The 14,108-nt window shown below is 38.7% G+C and overlaps 2 protein-coding genes across 2 annotated transcripts in view; both read left to right on the top strand.

Annotated features, from left to right (window-relative positions):
• LOC139447564 (uncharacterized) overlaps positions 1 to 14,108 on the top strand; it is a 190,952-nt gene that overhangs the window by 64,170 nt on the left and 112,674 nt on the right. The window lies entirely within an intron of this gene.
• The window catches only part of LOC139448989 (uncharacterized), a 99,908-nt gene that overhangs the window by 54,287 nt on the left and 31,513 nt on the right, over positions 1 to 14,108 (top strand). The window lies entirely within an intron of this gene.

The raw sequence follows: 14,108 nt of genomic DNA, 5'->3' as shown, positions 1-14,108 counted from the left end.
GTAGGCAAGCTTTTAAGATTACATGGTACGTAGCTCAATCTGTGTGTGGTATAGTGCGCGTTGACACATTCGCTGATGTGATGTTTAGTTTGGTGTGATTTCTTTTATATATGTGTCGAGGATCTAAGGATTGGTTATCTATTTTAGGCGGCGTTCTGAGTTGCGTCTTTTACCGACGTGGGTGTAAGCACAGGACCATGTAACTAATTATAACAATAAAAATATAAAAAGTCCCAAAAAAAAATCATAGACGAGCATTTGGCCTCGTCTATGATTTTTTTTGCGACTTTTTTTTATTTTTATTGTTATTATTAGTTACATGGTCCTGTGGTGTAAGCTAGTCGTAGACTACATAGTGATTCCTGATTAGAATCGACCCGAGAATCTATATTGGTCGTAGGAGACGCCCCAGATAGAGTTGTTAAGCTTGGTTACTTGGTTGATTGCGAGTCGTCGTTCCCGACGTCGTAGAATGATGCTTATAATATTGATCACTGGTTTGTCTGGTCCAGATTCGATTATCCAGATTATCCTCATTGCGGACCGCTGGCATATATCTGAGCGTGACAATCAAACAAATGTTTGTTGTTTAACGCCACGCTCAATATTCAAATTGTGTGATGGTGGTTTGTAAATAATCGATTCTGGTCAAGACAACCCAGAGATTGACATCGTTTTAAGCATCGATCTAATTATAAACAAATGTGATACCGGACGATGCAACAACCAAGTGAGCGAACCTGACCACCCGATCCCGTTAGTCGCCTCTTCCAACAAGCATGAGGTGCCGAAGACCAATTCGGACAAATATTATAACAGGCTATAATTAATGCCGACTACCACATATTAAGATTAATAAAGATGAGTAAAAGTACATGCAGTTTATATTAATTTAATTTAATATTCTTTCACTTTACGATGATTAAACCTATGTAAGATGAATCTACAAACCTCAAACAAAACTATAAATTAATAATTGTAAACATATCTTATTTGATTTTAAACGTGGATTGATTTGGCAGGATTCGATATGATTGGAAACAAAACAAATACAACCCATTTGTTTACAGAGAAAGCACGATACATACGAGTGTAGAGTTCCAGGCCTTAGGCAATATCTCGTCTTATTGTCAGATTCCGGCAATTCCAGTTATTGTCACTACTTACTCAGAAACAGAATACAAGTACAGGAGCATGTAGGCGCACTGTTCGGAAAGCACAAATCAGGCATTTTGTCGTGGTGTTAACCAACTGCTACAGATCGGGTTGGTGGAGTGCCTTTTAGCAGTGTAAGTGAGATGACATGTGGGGAATCGACCCTGGGCATTCGGCGGGACGAGCGGATGCTTTAACAACTGGTCTATCCCACCGACCAAATTTCAGATTCTGAACAACGGATCTATCTGCTCCAGCCGTTGCTGTTCAGTATAACTAAAGAGAGAATTAAGGTTTAATGTCGCATCAGCATTATTTCAGCCATATAGCGACGAGAACAAGCTGATATGTACAGCATTTAGTCATTAATACAACGTCATGTTGACAAGACAAATTTGTCAAACATATTTTGGCATACTATTTTAAACACGGGCTATAAGCCACCAGTAACCAATGCTTGTCGTAAAAGGCGACTAACGGAATCGGGTGGTCAGGCTCGCTGACTTGGATGATGCACGCCATCGCTCCAAATTGCGTGGATCGATGCTCATGATATTAATCACTGGATTGTCTTGTCCAGACTTGATTATTTGCAGACCGCAGTCATATAGCTGGAATATTGCTGAGTGCGGCGTTAAACAACAAGCAACAGTGGTAGGAGTTAGTAGATTAAATATTTAGATTATTAATTCAGCCTACGTTAATGCAATGATACTTTCAAATCCAACTATACTACTTACAAACATATTGCTGCATTTATGGCTAGAGACCCCATGGGCATTCCGGGTTAGAGTTGGTCCCCCATATGCTGGTGGTAAGAGGCAACTGTTGAGATCAGGCTGTCAGACTAGGTGACTTGGCTGTGTGTCATCATGCCTCAACAGTGTGGATTGTTGCTCATAATATCAATCACCAGTTTTCTGTTCCAGACTCATAGCTTTAAGTGAGTGTGTTGGGTTAGACTCCGCTTTGAACAGTATTCCAGTTATATCATGGCGTGTCAACTTAATGTGGGGGGAAAGCCCAAAGTAATGTTGGTCTCAAACCAAACCAAAACAAAACTAAACCCCCTCGTTGCAGCGTTGGTAAACGTCTAAAACCTTGCATGACTGGTATTCCACGACATAATTTACGTGCTGTTTAAAGCGGCGCTAAACCGAACTTGGTCACTCTCACTATAACTACCAACATTACTCACAACACTAAAAAGGCTTTCATCATGAACAAGGGTTCAGTGATGTCAGACTCTCGTGAGCAGCTCCGGGTTAGAATTGATGTTCTTCAGCAACCTACGTTCATCGTATAAGGCGAGTAACGGGATCGGGTGGTCATGATTGGTAGATGCATGTCATCATATTCCATTTGTGTGGGTCGATGCTCATGGTGTCAATCACGGGACTGTCTGGTCAAGACTTTATTACTTACAGACAACCGTCATGTAGCTAGAATAATGCTGAGTGCGGCGTTAAACAACAAACAAACAGGATTTTGGATAGAGACGCCGTTTGCCTCATTTTCATATCTCAGTTTTTACAAACAGGCAATTTCAAGAACGCATGGATTCTACCTTGTCCGACCATTTCAATCAAGGGTGTCCCCATTGATAACTGAGATTGTCCGTGGCTGTACCCTCAAAGGGGGTTGAAGTAGTGTAAAATTATTGTCCCCCTGAGAGGGTAAGTAAGACCACGTCTTTCACAGTGTATTTATTGCTACCACGTTTTTAATCGTAGAATATGTGTTGTTTTAATGTTCGGCTAATAGTGTCAGCCATCGCCAACACCTGAAGGGATGGTGTAAATCCTGCTGTGGTCCATGCAGGTAGCAAAAGTACTGTAAGTCCCCATGGACCCTGGTCCATGTCTCCAGTTGCTGGCGATCTATAGCCTTTTGTATACTTTATCGTTAGGTATAGTGAAATCTTGTTATGGCTGTATACGAGTTTTAAATAATATTCTGTGATCTTCTAGTTATTTTACTGTCCTTTGTTGACAGGCTTTTATTGTTTTAATGTATATATTATGTATAACTTTTGGTAGTCACGATATGGCTGAAATACTGCCGATGTGACTATAAATTTTAACTCACTCACTCACTTAACTCACCCAAAGGCGATTAGCTACAAGCACACACACAATCACTTGTTCCTTAACATTGAGGAAACGTTTGAATATCCATGTACATTAAGTTTTACCTTTAATTATATCATGCAATGTGCATGTACAGGTAAGCTTAAACGTCGCTGAAGTGATTATCAGATTTTAGAATGAAAGAGTATAGATCAAACTGTACGTTTCAGTTATAAAATATGTCACTTGATGTTAGTTTTAATCTAGATATGAACATTTCAGGGTATTTGCATTGAAGGCAAACGACTTTCTAACTGACTTTTAAGCTTTCATACATGTATTGCTTATGTTAGAGGTATGAGGACTGTGTGCTATTTGTTTTGGGCTTACACTAGGGTAACGGTTACAGCTTCACCCCAATTCGTTACGACTCTGTTACAAAGTAAAATACATATATGGGCCACTCCGAAGAGAGAGACTCTTCTTATTTATATTCACATATTTAGCATATATATTAAAATAAACAGTGGCTAGCAGCATTATACATCATTTTTCCTTTTTTGTAAAATTTCGTTGTAGGTTTCGGCGGTAAGAGGACACACAATTTTATTTAACAAAATATAGGCATTTTTCTGTACATCACACAGGTTGATGAAACTTGAGTTTAACTCGTGGCACTTGTTGAAGAGACTACGTCGCTCAATACTATACACAGGATAATTCAAAATGACTTGGCATCCATCTACAACAACGTTCTGACACTGGAAACACTTCCTGTTTTCTAACGGCATGTTAATATACTGTCCTAAATCAATTTGGATAGGAGCGGTGCCACATCTGAATTTAGCCAAAGCGCTTCTGTGGGCAAGGGACATAGGGCGGGTGACGTACTCATCAACAGTATAGTCCTGCTTAAAACAACACTATAGTTTATTACACCCCGTGCGCAATGGACCAACGGGTGTGAAATTGCATTTTTCCTTTCAATTTTATGTGAATTAAAAACAAAACGTTTTACTTCTGTAACAATAAAACCTAAGCTAAAACAATTGTCAGGGGAAATAAAATATTCTAGACCTTGATCTTTTTACAATGGGTGCGGAAGTTAAGTTCTTCTGGTTCTTAGTGGGACGATCTTGGTGAAGCTCACGAGGTTTAATATTCATCCCCCAAATATACTGAACCCCAAAAGAAACGTCACCCCAAGTAACATTGCATGTAAAGTTGTCATTTAAATATCTGGTTAATTTTTGTCAAAGTTTCTAAAATGTAACATTACCTTGTCCGGAAAAATGAAATTTGATGATAAAAAAACCAAGCAGATGACAATAAAACCGATCGCCCAAACGCATTACGGCAACGGTCATGGTAACCCGATGCTCGTGAGTTCCGTGCAAATTGAAATGCACATGCGTTCCCCAACAAACCGCCCAGCAAGTAGCCAATGTATTTCAAGTCCACGTAAGGACCATATACAGATTCCAGCAACTGTATATATATATATATATATATATATATATATATATACCAGGTACTTCCACGTGTGTTCCACGTGTGTTCCACGTGTGTTGAGTTAGCGAGGACTCCGTTAGCAACCAAGCCCTTGATTTACCATTCGCAGAAATACCAGTGTTTTTTCACTAACTTGGGAACTTTCTGTTTCATATTTAGATCTATGCATGAAGATTCAGAATTACAAAACACTCTACACAAGACTGTATGACAGGAGGGATGACTTCAACGTTCCAATAGTTAACTGTCCCTTCATGTCGAGCAATATTCCAGCAGCTCAAGCCTTTGGTGTTTACATTTCACATTTTTTAAGATACACCCGAGCATGGTCTTTCTTCCAAGATTTCAAAGAGCGTCATACGACTCTTCCTCAGAAGTTGTTTGATCAAGGTTACAACATTCAAGGCCTCAGGAAAGCTTTCAAAACGTTTTATGGTAGACATGTGGAAGACATTTCGAAATTTGACGCATCAGTGACAAAACTGATGTCCGATGCAATTCCTTATTTTGACTTGTACCACATGTTCCAGTGTAACCCTTGCATATTAAAGGCGTGGTGTGGTACACGCACTGCCAGGCATTTAAGAATATCAAACAAAGAATAATCAGAAACTGAATATGGATGTAACCAGTTATGTTATAAAAGCTGAATGTGGGAACATTCTGGAAATACACGTACTGGGATAAAAATCAGGTGATTTTATTGTTCTCATATCTAACTTTTAAAAATTATTTTCTGATAAAGTGCAATTAGAAGTCAATATGATCAATGTTTTAGAGAGCTACATTTAGAGTACTCATAGTTAAAAGGTTGTAATAATAGGAGCTACTTCCGAAAGGACCCATAAGAGGTTCAATGCATTAAGGACCTTGTTTTGTAACAGTAAAGAAATCGACCAGAAAATAAGTAGTCAGAACTATACATACATTACAAGTTTCTATCTGGAACATATTTTTAAAAAGTCTTCAATGCATATATTGATCTCTAATTCACGTTTTATTATTTTAGTTTGCGAAATGAAATTGACGATAATGTTTTGGTGCTGGAATAGTTTGAATTTCACACACATGTGCACATTTAGTCCAAGGTAGCATACTGCCATCACCTATTTTGACGCCATTGTAAACGAGAAGAAATTGGCATGAACGTGACCAATAAAGCACATTAGATGTTGTATTCATTATAACAATAATTCAAAATTCACTTTGGATTGAACCACATTTTTTTCTCTTTTTTGCCAACCGGTTTGCAGTCGAAGAGTTCTCCCGACATGGATACTGATAGTCATTCATTAACCCTTTCAGTTTTGTCCACAATACTTGTTTAGATACATGTAGGTATCAATTCAGAACATGCTTAAATCACAAAGTATTACGAATATTGTATCAAGCAACTGGCTATGTTTATCCAGTATGTAAACTGTCTTTATTGAACATACTTATGTGCGAGTCGAAGACTCACATCGCAATCGCACATAAATCAACAGTTACATGAAGGTAATAAATCCAGTCTTTATGTCATACTTTCATACATACTTTCTTTGTATGTCGTATTTTGTTTCCTGGGGAAAACTGTAAAATGCTCTCACCCCGTCCTCTCACATTGCTCTTCGATATTTGCACTCCCTGCATTGTTATTTCACACATGTATGTACTGGCATATATGTGCAAGTCCTTACAGGGTATATAGAAGCGACAGAAAAACATTTCCACAATCCTAAGAAAAATCCATTGTGAGATACTGATTATATCATGAGCATGTGTTTATGAATCACTGTGGTTAACGTATCCTGCCCCACTTGTGGCACCCGTCACAAACACACGAAAAGGCACGTCATTTGATTACCTGAACACAACACAGGAACTTGTTGTACACGTTGTATTAAGGAAGTGCATCATTTGTGTCACACTTAAAAATGTCATACCAGTATGTGGAACAAAATTCATTCAATTTTGGAAACGTTCACACTGTAGGAAAACATTACCTTCATAAAAAAGGTTGTAAATTTAGACATAGAAATTCGTAAACATAATAATTAAACGCACAGCTAACCAGCTTCAGTGATTGTGAGATTAGTAATTTTATTTATTTTGGTCACGTGGCCTGCCACGCCTTATTTTCATTTCATTGTAGCCTTATCTTCAAGAACACATTGCTTGACTTCCCCAAGCGATGTCTCCCGCCCGTTTAGATAATGCATATATTTCAGTAGATTTAGTTTCGTAAAGTATTTGCAAACCTAGTATAGTTAACAAACATCAATAAGAACGTTTGTTGATACTTGTGAGATAGATTACAAGCATTATCCTTAGGTTTCAAAATGAAATTTATCTTTATAAACTAAGGGGAAAAACAAAGTGGACCGTATTTTTTTCCTTTGTAATTTACAATGGCAAGAACTGTTGTTATGTCAATTTAACCATAACTTATGCCTGCAACAGCAGTTTGTATAAAGTAATCTATATTTGCGTAATTCTGTGTAAAAATAAACTGCTTCTGTGAAAACTGGGGTAAGAAATATATTTGTAATCACATGCCCCAACCATGTGTGACATGTTGTAAGTTTGTGATGTGTAAAAACAAATGTATTGATTGTTAAAGATAAGATGTCTAAGATACCCATCAGCAATAGCGTGTCATGCCAAATTGTTTTGTTTTTTAATTCTGAAAACAGTTTTAATTTCGCTAACTTGTGATAGTTTTAAACTGAAAGCCAGACAAATGATACCATCAACTGAGAGGTATAGTTTATTTGCCTCCCATGTGAAATGTTACTACACTGACACACAATAAAAGTAATAAAGCTAACGTGAGCATACGACGTGTTCCGGTTCATTAAAACATGTTTCTAGAACGACTTCCAGTGCCTTTATCACTGAGGTTTGTTTGTTTGTTTGTTGTTTTACGCCGCACTAAGCAATATTCCAGCTATATGACGGCGATCTGTAAATAATCGAATCTGGACCAGACAATCCAGTGCTGGACATCATGAACATCGATCCACGCAATTGGGATACGATGACATGCATCAACCAAGTCAGCGAGCCTGACTACCCGATCCCGTTAGTCGCCTTTTAAGACAAGCATAGTCGCCTTTTACGACAAGCATGGGTTGCTGAAGACCTATTCTAGTCCTGAAACGAAACTACCAACAAAAATATAACGCTAGCATAATCCATTAACATCACTCAATAAATGACTGCATGATACTGAACAATATTTGAACAATTGGTCTTTTATGAGTAACAATGTAAGTATAATTAGTTTCTTTTTTAGTAACACGGGGTAGGATATATATCGTCCAGATGTCATTGAAAGAAAGGAATGCGACGAGCTGATGTCAGAAAAAAGACGAATAGGAATAATATAAAAATATATAACATATGATCTTGGATGACTATTATCTGCCTCGAGTTTGACTGTGTAAGTCATCTGGAAATAGCTTAAACGAGGACAAGTCTCCCTTGACGTCATCATCAATACATAACCGTATTAGTGGGATTCAGCAAAGCGGTAAACATCTAAGACCTGCGTCAGGTTGAGCTTTCTGAAATACTGTTTACAGAGGCCTAAACCCTTGCTCATTCAGTAACAATTGGTAATGCCATTTGGAATAATGTAAGACGGTGCGTTGAAATAACTCAATGTTTTTTTAGGACCGCTTTCAAACAATCAACGAATTAAATTGTCTTGAACGAATTATTCTGGATAAAGCAAAACATTATAATGAGTGACGTACATGTATCACTATATATGTTATGGATATAAAGCAGTGATTCTGGGTAAAGGCAAGAATGCTTTCAATAAAGCAATATTGTGACTTCATGCCTATAAAACGAAACAATCTCATTCTCAAACACTTAGAACAAAGCATACACTTCACGTTGCTCAGAATCCATTGATTGTACGGTCCAGACGCTTTTTCAGGATGGCGTCATGAAGCAGAATATAGATGACCGTAGTGTTGAACAACACACAAACAATTAAATACGTGGGTAAACAACAACTTTGCTCTATAATCGTCACGAAATTAAGACACAGTAAACTACGGTTATAACGAACACGCTTATAACGAACTGACGGATATAACGAACTTACTTTTTGGTCCCGAATACTTGCTGTAGTCATGCCGTATATGTACTTATAACGAACTACGTTTATAACGAACTAAGATTAGTAGTCCCTTTGAGTTCGTTATAACCGTAGTTTACTGTATTGAGTTTTGACTTGTACTGTATGTTCAAATGGGTATTTACGATGACATGTATCAAGCAAGTCAGCGAACCTTACCACCCGATCCGGGTAGTTGCCTCTAACCCTGATCTTCAGGGGTCCCACATGAGGTGTAATAACAGTCCAGAGCTAAATGTGCCCACATCATTGTATTATCTCATTGATGTGGACAGGCTGAATATCGTATTCAAGCTACTTAATCATGAAGAAAGTTAAACGTAGTAATTGGGTTAAAAAATGTCGAAGCCTCCACTTCCTTATCGATTTGTGTGTGTACTTTTAAAGATATGGATGTTTATTCTACAGTGCATTAATTATGAGAATGCTGAAGGTGTACAGTGATTTGCTGGTCTGGGCGAGCCTGACCACCCGATCCCGTCAGTCGCCTCTTACGACAATCATAGTCGCCTTTTACGTCTTCTGCAACGGCGATCTGGAGAAAATGTTTACTTACATCAGGACTATTAGTTTATCTTTTTTTGAACGGTGGAGTATATGTTTTATGCAGTACGTTTCATGTTACTGTATACACTGTACGTGCATGTGATTTGGAAGTGTACGTGCAAAAGCCTCAGAACACATTTCACAGGCATCAACAAAAGGACGACTCACGCAGTGTTCTCACAGTTAAGAATAAAGTTTTCAAATATATTTAAAAATACGATTATCAAAACAATGTTGTTTAAACAATATAGTGCTAGGGTTCTTTTAATGTTGGCCATTCCGTGCCTCGGGCTTCAACTAACTATTTCAACGATTAGACGCCGGAGTCTGAGTGCTTAGCGATACTTGTCTCACCACTGAAATGAGAAGCGTTTATATTCATAGAAGTCTGTCTCGCTTTTTATCTTGCCATTAATGCAATGAGTTTTACAACGCCTCTGCAATGAGGGTCACGATAACAAGGCAGATCATTCACACCCATGACTGTACCTTTGCTTAGGAGATACACATTATGTGAGTTCAGATTTCCTGGGTTCGAATCAAATTTAAGAAAGTTTCCAGCATGGCGTTAAATGCCCAAATAAAACCCTTCATTTCTGCCTTTGGTTTTAATCGTTTTGGGACAATGTGTGAAGCCACTTTTTGGGCACCACCCACTTACCCACAACCATTTCAACAATACTGTATGTTTTGTTTGTTTGTTTGTTTGTTTGTTTTTTGTTTAACGCCGTGTCATCTATAACAACTATTTGTCAACAATAATGTTAATTTAAAATGGTTGGTTGGTTGGTTTGCTGTTTAACGCCGCACTCAGCAATAATTCAGCTATATGACGGCGGTCTGTAAAATAATCGAGTCTGGACCAGACAATCTAGTGATTGACATCATGAGCATCGATCTACGCAATTGGAATACGATGACATGCATGAACCAAGTCAGCGAGCATGACCACCCGATCCCTTTAGTCGCCTTTTACGACAAGCATGTAGGGCGTATTTGGAGAAATGATACGATTTTTTTATATTTGTTTGAATGATTGTGTAACCGCGTCTTCGGTACAAATGTTAAGATTTGCAGTAAAGCTTGCGAATATTTATGACCTGTAGTTCCTTGTAGCACATCATGATGTTTGTTTTTCTTTGTATTCTCCACCTACTCTTTTAATTGTATTAGAATCGTGTGTGGTTTTTAATACTCATGATCAGACCATAAACATGTTTTTTTCGATAAACTCCAATGAACTCTATTATTGTTATTATTATTTCAATTTTTTCAATGGTCTAGATTCCATACATTAGTGCATGCTACACCAATATTAAGGAGTTTACAACCCTGTTAGGCTCTGGAATGTTGACAGTCATTACCATATAAGTCTTAGGTCAAACCATTTGCGGGTAGGTGAGAGATTCTTGTCTTAAAGGATCACCCATCCAGCTGCTCTCCGCCACCAAAGTTGCTTAACTTAGCCTAATTTGTGACCATGATTACATGACCATCATGGTCTTGTTTGTTAGTTGTTTAACGCCGCCCTCGTCAATATTTCGCCTTTATGACGCCAGTCTTTAAATAATAGACAATCCAGTGATTGACATCAGGAGCATCGATCTACGCAATTTGAATACGATGACATGCATCAACCGAGTCAGCGTGCCTGACCACCCGATCCCGTTAGTCGCCCCTTTAGACAAGCATAGTCGCCTTTTACGACAAGCACGGGTTGCTGAAGACCAATTCTACTTCGGATCTTCACGGGTTGACCATCATAGTAAAACAACAGGTATGGATATATTGAACACAGGTTTAGAAAGGTGTCAATAAATTAGATATACAACAGCTCGTTAAACTCAAAGAAGCCAATATACTTCTTTGCACTAACACAGTGACAAATCCTAATGACAGAGTAACTCTTTTTAAGAGGCCGTTCTATATGTGTCCTACACCTTGAAACTTGAAGCTTCATATTATCTCGGTTTATTCTCCGCCTTTCATCCCCGAGAAATTGCACACTATCGCCTAAGTGAATTATTTGTGACTGATCCCTCGCAAAAGGGGTGTGTGGGACGAATGTTCCTGTGCGGAAACGGTGAAAGCTTCGACTCTATCCCCAGTTAATAGTTTCCTACTTAGTGGAGCTGTATATAAAGAGTTCCCTACCATAGTGCTCTAGCCGGCCATATTTCAATGTGGAGTCCCCCAAGTACGTGCTGAGACAGGCCGCTATACAAATGTACCTTTGAATGAAGAGTTTGTTCTAAGTGCCATGAGGTGTGGAGGATGAATATCATGTTATGTTACACCTTCCACTCTGCCGTGCCCTTACAAACATTCTTTTAATAAAGTGCCATTCAATCTGTGATAGTTTTATAGCTTCACGTTATGATGAAAATATCTTTCATTTTGCCAAGCGTTGAAATGATATGTCTATTGGCCAAAACCTGCAATCTTATTTAGAAAAAAAAGGAAACAAATCTCAAATCAAGGTGCTTAGGGTTATAAATAAATGTATATTTTGTATTACGTATGTTATTTTTGGAAACGTATGTTATTTTGGAAACTTGATTGCTATATATATATAGCTCCACTATATATATGTATATAGTCTCCCGTAGGAGACATTCCTGCATATATATAGTCTCACGTAACCCTGAATATGTGTCTCGTGAGCCTTTGGATTTATTTCTGTATAGTTCTTATAATAGGAGCTGAAAATGAAAAAGCTGTCTGTATGTCTGTCTTTCTGCGCGTGATTCCTCGCCGCCAGATCCGCATCCGATCTGTGACACGCAATAAGGACCTGCTGTCGTCCTACAAGATCGTTCTCCAGGTCCACCCAAACACCATGCCAGACGGGCCCGGTTTCAATCTTGTCCCCAATGGCAGTGTGGGGCATCCCGTCCTCTTTCAGACAGTAGCCGGTCGCGATGTTCGCGAGCACACATCGCACAAAGCCTCACAGACCTTGGACCCTCCCTTTTACGTTATTAACTTGCCGATGTTACCGCACCAACCTGCTTAATGCCTTGTTTACACCCAGCAGCTATGTAGGACATTCCTGCACTAATCATGCCTATTATAAACCACCTTTCGCAGTCGAGAATGTTGAACAATAATTAAGACTAAGATTACGATTATTTTCGCATCTGAGCCGATAGCAAATATTCACATCTTAACTTAGAATACATGTGTCATTACCAAAATGATTTTAGTAATTTCATACAAGCGACTATGCTGGTCGCAAGAGGCGACTAACGGGATCGGGTGGTCAGGCTCGCATGACTTGGTTGATGCATGTCATCGTATATCAATTGCGTGGATCGATGCTCATGATGTCAATCACTGGATTGTCTGGTTACAGACTGCAGGCATATAGGTGAAATATTGCTGAGTGCGGCGTTAAACAAAGAAACAAAATAATTACAATCGTAGCGATTCACTTTTTCATTTGGCGCTCAACTTCGACAAGTGTAAAGTAATAATTTTATTTGACATTACAGTATAATTGCTCGAGTCATGATACTCGCTTGTTTTCACCAAAGTGTTCTCACTAGATTTATTCAATGAAAGAACTACAATGTAGTACTCCATGTCGGGGTTGTGGTCGTGACGCGATCGAAGTTCAGGGGAAGGAGCCATCAATACCTGCAGATTACTCCCGTTGTTATCTTCGTGTCGACGTCTTGAGGTGATGTTTGTCGTGCATTAGCGTCCCTGGCTATACAATACAACCTCTTCACATAACGACCCATCACAACGTTAGGTTTACTGTGGGAAGTCGATAGAAGAAACAGACACAAGCCATCCATATTCCGTTTCACGACTTGAGTCGATAGCACCATATAGTGTGTTGGATATAGTATATTAAAGTCTTCACGTGTAGCATGTCAACAGCTAATAAACCTAATAATAAATCTTTCCAACACAACTCATTACATTATCAGATGGTTTAAGTTGAGAAGTTGAAGAACCAACCGCAGTACGGCCATTAGCCGTTTCACAATTTGGGTCAATAGTCCGTTGGTGTGTTGGACAGTCAATGGACACAATACATTAATGTCTTTAAGTGTTGCAGCAAATCTCTGTCTCAAAGATTAACCATAATCCTTGACAAAATCAGGACCATTTTTATTTTCACAGAAAGACTTTGAGACAAGTGGAATTATTAATACGATGAGAATTGTCAAAAACTCAAATGATTTGCTTGAAAGTTTTGCAATCTCAGAACAGGACGAAGTTCAGTGATGTCAAAATGTTTCTACATCTTTATCCTACACTGAGTTTTCAGGAAAAAACTGGTACACGCGTGGGCGATATTCGATTCATCAGTGACCAAAGTGCACGATGCATTTCTTATTTTTTACTTGTGCCATATATTCCCCTGGGGTTTCAGCTGAACGATTGACTTTCCTTTGCATGTGTTTCTGATGGGTGTCACCGATGCACATGCTCATGATATAGTCGGAATCCTACGCTGGATTTCTTTTGAATAAGGAAATGGTGATGTCGGTTTTATGTCATCAGCTTATATGCATGGTAAACCTTTCTACATTATAATCCGTCACATCATGTATACCCGATAAGATCCGGGTTATAAGTGATCTTCAACAACCCACGTTTTTGGTAAGAGGCCATTAACGGGATCGGGTGGTCAGGTTCGCTGACTTGGTTGATGTATGGCATCGTATCCCAATTGCGTA

The sequence above is a fragment of the Haliotis cracherodii genome, unplaced genomic scaffold, assembly GCF_022045235.1.
Source record: "Haliotis cracherodii isolate W230 unplaced genomic scaffold, xgHalCrac1.p SCAF_7, whole genome shotgun sequence".
Taxonomy (NCBI): Eukaryota; Metazoa; Mollusca; class Gastropoda; order Lepetellida; family Haliotidae; genus Haliotis; species Haliotis cracherodii.
This window is presented reverse-complemented; position numbering and strand designations above follow the sequence as displayed.